This window comes from Podarcis liolepis (assembly GCF_965112155.1).
Source record: "Podarcis liolepis genome assembly, chromosome: 9".
NCBI lineage: Eukaryota > Metazoa > Chordata > Lepidosauria > Squamata > Lacertidae > Podarcis > Podarcis liolepis.
The window spans coordinates 16819894-16832133 of record NC_139564.1 but is presented as its reverse complement, the minus strand read 5'-3'; the positions used below and the strand labels follow the sequence as shown (position 1 = coordinate 16832133).

Sequence of the window (12240 nt, the reverse complement as noted above, 5' to 3'; positions counted from 1 at the left end):
ATCCCGTGTGCACTTGTTCCCCCAGTTCCGCGATCCGCCCACCCAAGGCAAAATCGCGACCACCACATCGCAAGCATGGGAAGCTTCTTCCCAAAATAACGCAGCCCTCCTTGGCTGTGCGGGCAAGCCTGGAAGACCCAGAGGAGCTCAGCCTCCCTCCTCCTCCCTTCCTAAAATCCTGACCTTCCATCTCCTAGCCGCCCCCTTCCCCGCCGCCCTATGAGAGGGTGCCTTCCCTGCTTTCCCAAACCGAGCAGCGCCACGAGTCAGGGGCGCATGGAGGTTATTTACTACCTGGTTGGGCAGCTGGTGGTTGTCTTGGGGGCGCTCTTGCCACGGAGTGCTGGGGAGGGGGGCGCGAAGTCTCGTCCTGGCCGCCCCGCTCCCTACCACCAAAGTGGTGGTTGGTGAGGTCCTTTTAATTTTCCCATATGCGCCCACGGAGAAGAGAGGTGGGGGGAAGCAAAAAAAAAAACCCCGCACGCACACACCCCAGCCTTGGTCCAGGGCTAGCAGCAACAGCAGCAATTAATCCAGCAAGAGGCAGCCAGAGCAGCGCAAAAGCTCTGCAGCAGAAGAAACCAACGGAGCTTCCCATGCACTCATGTTGTTGCTGTTGAGAGTGCAGAAGAGGATACGCAGCAGCAGCAGCAGCAGCAGGCGGATTGGCAGCCGGCGCTGCTTGTGGCAAGGAAAGACGGGGAGAGGAGAAGGCGGCGGGGAGGGACGAAAGGGGAGGCGCTTGCGGTGCGTGTCTGGAGAGAGAGTGTGGGGCTGTGCGCGCCGCGTTGCATGCGGGGTTGCGCGGTGCCACCTCCTCGCTGGGAGTGCACTGCGGAGCCGGCTTGGGAGGGGAGAGCAGCCGCCAGCGCAGGATCAGCCTCTTAAGAAGGGGATTGACAGGAAGGATTTAAGAAAGCCTCACCTTTCTGAGCTCTGAGTCAGCAGAGAGTGGAACAGGTTCATTTTTATTATTATTTTTTGCTCTCTTCTTCCTGCTTCCAGGCCAGCCTCCTCCTTCCCTTTTCTTGAAGCCACAGCAGAAGCTTCAACAGCTGCAGAAGAAACCAAGACCAGCAAATCAGTGTAACCCGTGTGTGTGTGTGTGTGTGTGTGTGTGTGTGTGTGTTTGCGTGTTTGTTTTTTCTTGCGTGTCTGCCTTGGTTTGCATTTTCTTTTTAGCGTGCTAAAATCAGGAGCTTTGCAAATCCTTAAAAGGGGGGGGGGGATAACACCTTTTGGGCAGCTTCACTTCAGGAGTGAACTCTGAAATAATGCAGATTAGTTGCTCCTTAATAGGCTTGCTCCAGTCAGGGTGGTTATAAAAAGGGTTCAGGTGTGTTTGTGTGTTCCTGGAATACTCTTAATAATCCACATTATAGATTGCGAGTTGAGGACTAGGCAGGGGTTAAGTCAGCTGTTTCAGAATAAAAGATGGTCATTTTGTGTGTGGCGGGGGAAACCTGAGGATGCTGGCTATTCCAGATTGGTTCTGATCCAGTAAACCTGAAAGGTGCTGGTTGTTGCAAATTAGCTCTGGCATAAAATGGTATGACCTTCTTGTGCCCTTGCCATTTCATAGTCAAGGTCACCTGGAAGGAGCTGAGGCTCAGACAATTGGGTTGCAATACCCAGAGCTAGCCTTACTCTGCAAGAAGCCTCACTGAACTCCTTGGGTTGACAGATATTTACAGGATTGTACTGCTGGTTTATGCAGCGAGTGGCCATTCTCTTCGGCATTGATCTGTTGTGACCATGAAGCCCAATGCAGCAACCACAGCAGTTGTTTGGGATCAACTGAGTGAAAAGCTATATTCTTCCCCCCTACCCCACCCTGTTCCATATTTTGCATGGAGGACAGGCTCAAAATTGGGAGTAAAGGGTAATGGAGTTTTTGGAATCAATTCACCCGGACTGCATACACACCATACATTTAAAGCACACATATACTCTCAAACAATATTGGGAGCTTAGGTTTACCCATCAGAGAGCTACAGTTCGCAGCACCTTTAAACCAGTGTTTCCCAAACGTTTTTGGGCAACGGCACACCTGTTAGCCGGAAAAAAATCTCGCGGCACACCACCATTAAAGCCCCGCCCCGTGACGTCAGCGCGCAGCGTCACGCCGGGAGGGACGCACAAAAGCGAAAGTTTTTTCCCTCCCCCTTGCCGGGGTGGGAGGAGGCAGCAGAGCGAGGGCAGCTGAGGCGGAGGCGGCGATAGCGGGCGGAGGAGGGGGCGGCGGCGGGAGTTGCTGCTGCTGTTGTTGCTGCTGCTGCCCGGACATGCCGGCCTCCTCCTCCTCCGCTGTCTCGCGCTCCTCCCTTTTGCGCGCGCTGCCCCGCCGCTCGGCACCACCACCGCGGAGCCACCCCCGGCTCGACGCGGATCCTCGCCGCCGCCGCCGCCTCTCACCGCCCGACTCGCCCGCCTTCCTCCCACGGCACACCAGCCGGTGTCTCACGGCACACTAGTGTGCCGCGGAACACCGGTTGGGAAACACTGCTTTAAACTACAGTTCCCAGGATTCTTTGGCAGGGTGGTTAAATGTGCTTATGGTGTGGAAACAGAGTGAAAAGCTGTGGTCTTTTTACCCTTCCATATTTTGCATGGGCAAAAAGTATCAAAATTTACAGGCGGGTTGAATGCGCCAGATTTCCCACTCCTTGTCTCCAAAACCATTGAATGAAACGTGTGTGTGTGTGTGTGTCTGTGTGTTTTGCAGGCCGTGCAAGGGGAAGAGAAAATTTCTAGACAACAGCATCTGTATGACCTTTGGATGTTTACTATCCTTGTCTTCTCTCTCTCTTGGGGTTTTATATGCATGTGTACATAAGTGAGGGAGGTGAGGTGGTTAAAGGGTTTGCTGTGGTGGTTTTTTTTTTTTTTTAAAGCCTCCTTAACCAGGAAGCAGCTACAAGAAAAGCTAATCAAACGCCAGCTGAGGAAAAGTGCACTAGTTCAGCGCATTCAATAATTATCACCGCATATGCTCCCGGCACGAATGTATTGGTATATGTTGCTACCAATATTGCTCCTTATTCCAAAGCAGGCATGGACAATTTCTGCATTTCACAGACTAACTATGATGTGAGGGATCCATAGTCAGTTCTCCAGATATATTTTCCTTTGCCTAAAAACAATCTATGAGGAAGGGGAGAATGGGGTCAGGAGGAATAGGGTTGAGGTTGGCACACATTTCCCTGTCCGTTTCCCCCCCCCCCCCCATTATTATTAACCATGAAGAGAATTTTTTTGAGAATTTTCTTTTTCTCACCCACCTCCCCTCAGAAAATGAAAGCCATAAAAAGCTGCTTTAAAAAAATCCCCCAAGTATTCCTCACCATCTTTTGTGTGTGTGTGTGTGATGGCCACCATATTTCCCTCACAGTGCCTTGGAAGGACTCCAAGTCGAGGACATTGTGGAGGATTCAAAATGGCGGCCATTTTGCTTCTGTTGTCATTGGCAGCCGCAAAAAACGTTAGGTTAAAAGGATAAAAAGTTTGCTACTCCCACTGCTAATGGTGAGCCCCCCCCCACACACACACCAGCAATAAATGGTTGAAGAATTTCTCCTCACTCTGGTAAAATCACCCACCCAACTTCTTCGCCCACTAATAGGGCAGAGAATTTCAAGAGGCCATTAAGAGCACAGTTCTAACAGGTACTTACTTGATTTTACCTCAAGCCTATTAGCAGCTTGAGAAGACTGATTGCAGTCCGTGTTCCTAGTTTCCTGCGTATTAGCCCCATGAAACTCAAGAGGACTTGCTTTTGAGTAGACATGTAGAGGATTGGGCTCTTTAAAGTCAGGGAATTAGCCCACACAGAGAAAAGAAATGGCTAAACAAACCCCCCAAAAACCCTTCCCTCAGCATCACCCCCTAAGCCAAAATAACCTTCCTCCAGTAGCTGCTGTTCACCTCTGGGAGGAATGCAGGCAGCTGTATTGTTCTTGATATTTCCTGACCTCCAACAAGGCTATTTATCTATAACATTTGTATATCGCCTTTTCCTCCGGGGTCCTGTACATGGTTCTCCACCCTTCCCTGTTTTATCCCCACAGCAACCCTGCGATGTAGGTTACCCTGAGAGGTTGGCCCAGGGTCATCTGGTAAGCTTCACGGCTGAGTGGGGATTTATAACCTGCCCCCCCCCCCAGGGCCTCATCCTGCACTCTCAACTTTTCTACCACATTGATTATCAGAGGGAGAAAAAAGCCACAGAAACAGTGTGGGTGTGAATGTGTGTTTAATAATAATAATATATTTTTTTTAAAAAAACTCCCCTCCACCCCCTGATTTGGCCACCATCACAGGCCATTTTGAGCAAAAGAAGTTACATGTAATTTGACCCCCATCCCCAGGAGCCATTCTGTTCTCCAGAGATTGGTCCGGGGGCCACCAGTGTACTTTCCAGCTCACTCCAATCCTTTCATAGGTGCTCAGAATGTATAACAAAATGCGTGCTGCTTAACAGTACAGTCATATCTCATGTTACGTTTGCTTCATGTTATGTTTTTTCAGGTTGCATCCCGCAGCGACCCGGAAGTACCAGAAACGGTTACTTCCGGGTTTCACTGCAGTAGTGCTAATTTGCACTTTGCACATGCGCACAAGCAGCAAATCACGCTGCACACATGCGCAGATACAGCGCTTCAGGTTGCGGGCTTTTCATGTTGCGAACGGGCCTCCAGAACGGATCCTGTTCGCAGCCAGAGGTACCACTGTAAAAGTTTAACATCAATAAAACATGTGCACCCAGGTATGACCAAGGTAATAGTTTTTGGTGTTTTTTGCAGGGGTGGGGCGTCCATGTAAAGATGTTAAATTTGACAAATCTTCCTTTCAACCCTTGAACAGTCATTTTCTTTTCCTTGTTGTTGTTGGCGTCTGTCTGTTTCGAGAGACAATGGAGTACGCCTCTTGGGGTGCAGTCAAACCGCTGCATTAGCAGCATTGTACAGTGACCTCCCTGGGGCACAAGACTGGGCAGTATTTATGGAGATCCTGGGCTGCCTAGACGACAAGACCTCCATCTCAGCCTCAGTGATGTGGTCCAAAAGAAAGCACAGCAATACATTTGGCACCAGCTTGCCTGCCACCCAAATGTCTTTTTGTATAGGGTTTACTCCTTATCCTTTACTTCTCCTGAAGATATCTGGCAAGGGAATGGAGGTTTACGATCAGAGTTTTCCTTCTCCTGGTGGGGCTACCTTTCCAGGTTGATGAGCCCCATCTGCCCCTCACTTCCCTCTACAGCATGTGTAGTAATCGCCTTCTTGACCATTGGACCCACTATTGGTCTCATCCGCTCAATCCACATGCAATTTGGGGAAGTCCCTAACTCACTGAGGGCTTGAGGCACATTGGCTACCCTCACCTGGTTTAGCTGGCCAGTTAAAGCGGGCATAGACAAACTCGGCCCTCCAGATGTTTTGAGACTACAGTTCTCACCATCCCTGACCACTGGTCCTGTTAGCTAGGGATGGTGGGAGTTGTAGTCCCGAAACATCTGGAGGGCCGAGTTTGCCTATGCCTGAGTTAAAGCCATTCCTGGGGTGTGGCCTCTGTCACATGTTGACAGCTTCCAGGAACCACAGGTGAGAGCTAAATGCAGGGTTGGGACCAAAGGTACACAAATTACCCCAGAAGGAGCACAATGCGTCCCCCAACAGAGGTACTATCCACCCCTTAACACACCATATACCCTTCTTAGCAAACAAAATTTGTTATAGCTTCCCCCTATCTGGAGAAAACCATTTTCTTCTTCAGTTGGTCATCCATCCCTGTTTTGAAAGCATTGCCCCACATTCCACAGCATCAGCAACCAACATACCAGAATGGATGTCATTTATTGGAAATGATTTTTTCTTCATAGAACCACACAGCAGCTTCCTTTCATTGCGGAAATTTGGCCGGGCGTTTCTGGGTAGAGAAGAAATAAGACACGAGTATATCATAGTCATTAAAAAGAACAAGATTTTCCACTGGAAATCCAAACCAAACCAAGCTGAAATATGTGAAACTACATGTTCTTCCCCAGTTACCACCATCTCTTCACCATATCTCATCCCCATTGGAATTCAGATTGTAAGCTCTTTGTGGCAGGGCCCTAAATATTTTCTGTGTTTGTTGTTCTGTAAAGTTCCACAGCACTGACCCTGATCTAGCTAAAGCTAGTCATACCTACATTCTGCCGACATGAATGGAATTGAACCCAACTTTGATTAGGTCATAATGTTGGCCAACATTAGAGGGATGTTGTAAGGATCACTGACATCATGAAGGGCTTTGAGCAGGGAACAGCCCAATTCCTACCATGTTTACTCAGAAGTAATTCCCCTGAGTTCAGTGGCATTTATTTCCCAGTAAACACATTTCAAAATAGCCTCCCTAGGAAAAAATGCTATAGATGCAGAGGAATCTGGTTTGATGAAGGGCAAAATAGGTGGTCTTTTATCAGGCAAGCCATCCATGCTTGTCCACCTACAAATATTGCTTTGTGTATTTTGTAGTTCTTGTTGTCTTAGACCAACTTAAAAGCATTGCCTTACACCAAACTGATATAGTGCGGAAGATTCCGGGAATGCTCAGCAAACTTTGCCTTCTCTGTTTCATATACTCAAATGTTGCATATACTGCAATAATTAAATAAACAAGGGCAGTAGTGAAAACTATTTAAGGTTTTTTTTTTAATAAAACAAAGTTTGGATGTTTTTACCATTGTGAATGCAGATGGCAAAGACAATGAACTCAGAGTCTCATTTAATCATGATTCATAAATTAATGTTATCTTTCATCATTCCAGATTCCACACAGTCTGTTTGCAATTCGAGCTTTTGCACTCAGGAGTGGGGGTGAGGGAAGGAAGCTTTAAAAAAAAATTAAGAAAGGGAGAAGTGATATTTGTTTGTTCTCAGTTTTTGCTAGTTGCTGAATGAGTCTCATTTTGCAACCCTGAATGAAATGAATCATTCCTGGCACAGGAAAATCACACCTACTTAGGTCAATTGCTTACCACAAATGACTGTGTATGATTTCTCAAGGCCCTGATCATTCTGAGATTGTATGTCTAACTTTTATGCATCTCAGTACCCTAGTGACTTCATTAACTTTACATTTGTACTGGAATTTTCAGCTGGAAGGAGGGGGTGTTATGTTTGTATATTCTTTTGATCTGTTTAATAAATGTAAGAGAGATGTTTAAAATTGGCAACAGTGACGCATATTTAAAATTGCATACAACTTTATTGTGCAGAAACAGAGGCAATTAAAATGGACCTGCATGCTCACCTCATGGCAAAGTAGCAGTAATGGAATCCCCGTGGCAATGCTGCTGGCTATCTCATCATTTTCCGCAATATTCACCCACACATTTATAGCTATTTATTATGTAATTATTGGAGACATTGGCTAAATTCTCACCCAGGTGGTCAGTCTGCTGTGAACTGGAGCCCCCGTGATACTCGTCAAGGTTCAAAGACAATTATGCCATTAAATGCCAACTGTTAGGGAGAAACACCTGTGCCCTCAAGTCCCACTTAAGGGATTCCAATAGGTATCTGGCTGGCCACTTACGAAACAGGTTGCTGAATCAGATGGACCATTGATGTGATACAGTAGGATTTTTCCTGTGTTGTTACGGCAGAATATTACTCATATACACACAACATCTCTGTACACAGAAAAGTATCGTTGTCAGGGGAAAAGCTAGGCCAGAATTATTTTCCTTTATCTGCTACCTTTCTGTTTGTTTTTGTCTTTGTTTTGCATTTTAATATTTATTGTGTCCAAGAAAGATCTTCTAAATATTGCTGAGAATTCCTCCCACTTCCTAAATACGCTCTGTTTAGGCACGATACTCCATCTTCTTCTAATGTTACTAGAAGGACTTGAAAGCCAGTTGCAGAAGTTACTGCTCACTTAGCTTCTGGTTCTTCTAAAAAGCCCACATGCATTTCTTCTGACCAGGGATTTACACAATGCATAGCTAAGGTATGCAATTATGTGACTTAACCAATCTAGTTCCTTTTGACTTTTCCAGTCCAAGGGATCAGGGCTCTATCTGCAGTTGCGTCCTGAAAAATGTTGCTTTTCAACATGGCACTCAAAACTACAATTTCAAAGAATGTAGTCATTTGGCCACAGTAATTTCAACATGATATAAAGACATCTCCCTCTCCCTCCCTCCCTCCCTCCCTCTCTCTCTCTCTCTCTCTCTCTCTCTCTCTCTCTGTGTGTGTGTGTGTGTGTTTCTTGATGGTTCCATCAAGAACCAAAGGAGTTGTAATATTGTTTCTGTTGTGTTGTTATGCTGAGAATCATTTAGTGGGACTGCAAGCCCATATATAAATGAAATAGAGTGAATTCTTAAGACTTGTGGATATTTTGGAGGCATGCAAACAGTATTTGCAGGACACTACAAACTGGCATGAAGTGAATGGTTGAGTTGTCAGTATCACAGGAAAAAATGCAAACCAGTGTGGAAATGTGGAGAATTGAACTTAAGACTGAAAAAATGAGTAATGGAAATTGACAGATTTGCCTGTCCCCATCTGCATCCTGCCCACACCTGATGAAGGAGGAGGTCAAAAGTCTGAGGTTCGTGCATGTAACTCTAAACCAGCCTTTTGTAAGCTGATTCCCCTCCATATGTTTTGGGCTACAACTCTCATCAGCTGCACGGAGGTCGTTGTAGTTGTTTAGTCGTGTCCGACTCTACGTGACCCCATGGACCAGAGCACACCAGGCACTCCTGTCTTCCACTGCCTCCCGCAGTTTGGTCAAACTCATGTTAGTAGCTTCGAGAATACTGTCCAACATCTCGTTCTCTGTCGTCCCCTTCTCCTTGTGTCCTCAATCTTTCCCAACATCAGGGTCTTTCCCAGGGAGTCTTCTCTTCTCATGAGGTGGCCAAAGTATTGGAGCCTTAGCCTCAGGATCTGTCCTTCCAGTGAGCATTCTGGGCTGATTTCCTTCAAGAATGGATAGGTTTGCTCAGCCTTCTTAATGGTCCAGCTCTCACTTCCATACATCACAACTGGGAAAACCATAGCTTTAAATGTACGGACCTTTGTCGGCAAGGTGATGTCTCTGCTTTTTAAGATGTTGTCTAGGTTTGTCATCGCTTTTCTCCCAAGAAGCAGGCATCTTTTAATTTCGTGACTGCTGTCACCACCTGCAGTAATCATGGAGCCCAAGAAAGTAAAATCTCCCACTGCCTCCATTTCTTCCCCTTCTATTTGCCAGGAGGTGATGGGACCAGTGGCCATGATCTTCGTTTTTTTGATGTTGAGCTTACAGAAGTTGTAGCCCTAAACATCTGGAGGACACCAGTGTGTGGAAGGCAGACCTAAACCATAGTTTAAGCATTAAGTTTGATACAACCGTTGGATGTGCATACATGTAAATATTTCTTGTATGAATGATTTGTGCACCCAAGTGGCTCCCTGGCATGCTCATGAGCTGAAGGAAACACGGCAGCTATTCACAGGTCTCCAAAGGAACCCATTGTGTTTATGCTTCTAAAACTAAACCCTTCATAGAATAGGTTTTTGTTTACATGTAGACTCTGAAGTGTCACTCATTCTAATAATGCCGCATTTATAAAGTGCAAAGAGAAGCAGCCTTGAGTAAAAACAGCTGCAATTACTGTGAAATATAGGTGAGGTGTGGGTTTTAAAAATGCATTGTGGTTTAAAAGGTGGAGTGAAATTCTGACCCCACTGAAACTGAAGCTCATGAAAGTCCCATTGACTTTGGTGGGGTCGGGGTCTCACTCCTCCACTCTCCAGGCAATCAGGTTCCACACATATAATTCTCTCTAAAGAGACTGATTCCATTGAAATGGTTCCTGTTGTTCTTTTCTAAGAGGTACTTAACCTGCAGTAACCCTCCCGTCTTTCTCCTATCTTCATTTTGCTGCTCAGTTCTCCTCTCCCTTGTATTACTGAATAATAAATCTGACATAGATTATGTAACATCCACTGAATCATATCAGGCTGTGGGAGGCTGGAGCACAGCATAATGCAAGATGTAAGGAACATGAAAGAGGAGGTTGAGAGACAAGTGTTTTAAAAAGCGTTTCCCGGGTGCTTACAACTTTAGAAACTTGCACAGAGAACTGTTTCTAAAAATGAATTTGCACACATGAAATTACATTTCTTAAATTAGAAGTTCCCGGAGCCTTTTATCTACTGACCACAAGAAGCTTGGTCAGCTGCTTTGTGAACCATTAAGTTCACCGCCCTGCATTCTCCTTCCAAAGGCCTTCTTACTTGATCCACTGCATAATATCAAAGCCAAAGTCACCACTTACTTCACAATAGCCAAATCAAAGTTAACCATTTTCAGATTCGAACTGATCCAGGAATAAGAAGCACTTCAGTGTCCCTGCGTATCATCCTAGCAGACAGGGTGGTTTTCTGGTGACCTACCAAATCTGCCTTTCGCTATGACTGGTACGCAACAAGCTCGCAGCAATTTGTGTAGGTTGGAGAATCTTTAGCTTCTGTGGAGGCCTTTGAGGCCACAGGTGCTGCGATTGAGAGAAGGAGACACCTGCTTTTCAGGTGACAATTCCATGAGCCAAATCATCAGCATGAGAAAAAGCACAGTGGTACCTTGGTTCTCAAACTTAATCCGTTCCGGAAATCTGTTCCAAAACCAAGACACACTTTCCCATAGAAAGTAATGCAAAATGGAATAATCCGTTCCAGACTTTTAAAAACAACCCCTAAAACAGCAATTTAACATTAATTTTACTATCTAATGAGACCACTGATCCATAAAATGAAAGCAATAACCAATGTACTGTACTATAAAATATATAAGACAATATTGTAGATGATAAAAAATAATTTATTTATTTTCTTACCTGCACTGATGATAGTCATTGTTTGGATGGGGGGCTTTTATCCATTTCCGCAGTCACACAAACAATCAATCAGTAGCTGAACTGGGTTCCACAGTGTCACAAAAACAAATTAACCAAAAAAGCCTCAAAAACAAAAATGCAAAATAAATAGCAAAAACAAAAGCACCAAACTTAATCCATTCCGGAAGTCCATTTAACTTCTGAAATGTTTGAAAACCAAGGTGCAGCTTCTGATTGGTGCAGGTGCCCTGGAAACAATAGCCGACAGCCACATCAGACGTTCGGCTTCCGGAAAACATTTGAAAACTGGAACTCTTATCGGTTTTCATTGTTTGGGAACCAAGGTACCACTGTATATTAAAGGTTTAGCACTGAGTTTGGTGGAGACACTCTGACGGAATGGGGACAGACCCATGTGGAGCTTGCCTGAGGCCTAAGGTGGGGCTCTTGTTAGAATAAAATTATAAATGCATACAGAAAAGCAGCTGGACCTCAGTGTCCAGGCTGAACGATGGGGATGGAGATGCTTCTTCAGGTATATAGGACTGAAGCCATTTAGGGCTTTAAAGGTCAGCGCCAACACCTTGAATTGTGCTTAGAAACATACCGGGAGCCAATGTAGGTCTTTCAGGACCTGTATTATAACCCTCACAGTTTTTGCCTGGGGCCTAAAGATATGTAACGAAGGTGCCAGGTGAGCCTCCCTAGGGAGATCATTCCACAAGTGGGGAGCCACCACAGAAAAGGCCATTCTCTTGTGTTGCCATTCTCTGGATGTCCCTTGGGGGAGGCATCCAGAGAAGCGGACACGGAGCAATGGATCCAAACTACAAGAAAGAAGATTCCACCTAAACATTAGGAAGAACTTCCTGACAGTAAGAGCTGTTCAACAGTGGAATTTGCTGCCAAGGAGTGTGGTGGAGTCTCCTTCTTTGGAGGTCTTTAAGCAGAGGCTTGACAACCATATGTCAGGAGTGCTCTGATGGTGTTTCCTGCTTGGCAGGGGGTTGGACTCGATGGCCCTTGTGGTCTCTTCCAACTCTATGATTCTATGAGGCACACAAAGAAGGGATTCAGATGATGATCTAAGGGTCCAGATAGGTTCATATGAGGAGAGACAGTTATTGGTAACTAATTAAGTGCTTCCCATAAAGCATCCCAAAATGATTTAATAGTAAAAACAGTTTGGTTTGATTGGAGTCCTTCAAAAGCTCTTGCTACTTTTGGGGGACAACCACAGGGGTAATCATCCATTCTTAACCTCATTGTCTGTGCCACAGTGATAGGCTTCCTGTTGGCTTGCTTTTCACAGTGCTTCAGCCCTGTGGATAGCTGGAAGGCTGGGTAGCTGATATGAACTC

The 12240-nt window shown here is 45.7% G+C and overlaps 1 protein-coding gene and 1 long non-coding RNA gene across 9 annotated transcripts in view; one reads left to right on the top strand and one right to left on the bottom strand.

The window, feature by feature from the left end:
* The window catches only part of CCSER1 (coiled-coil serine rich protein 1), a 704602-nt gene extending 700493 nt beyond the window's left edge, over positions 1-4109 (bottom strand). For 6 of the 8 annotated variants that reach the window (XR_014515539.1, XM_083458654.1, XM_083458652.1 and 3 more), the window contains exon 1: positions 295-697. The gene's annotated coding sequence lies outside the window, so the exon portion shown is untranslated. Of the gene's footprint in view, positions 1-294; positions 698-925; positions 1056-3673 lie in introns of those variants that run through there. The other 2 variants (XM_083458653.1, XM_083458656.1) reach the window with 1 other exon arrangement.
* LOC310686045 overlaps positions 839-12240 on the top strand; it is a 92764-nt gene continuing 81362 nt past the window's right edge. The window contains exon 1 of the long non-coding RNA XR_014515676.1: positions 839-960. This is a non-coding gene — a long non-coding RNA (uncharacterized lncRNA). The remainder of the gene's footprint in view (positions 961-12240) is intronic.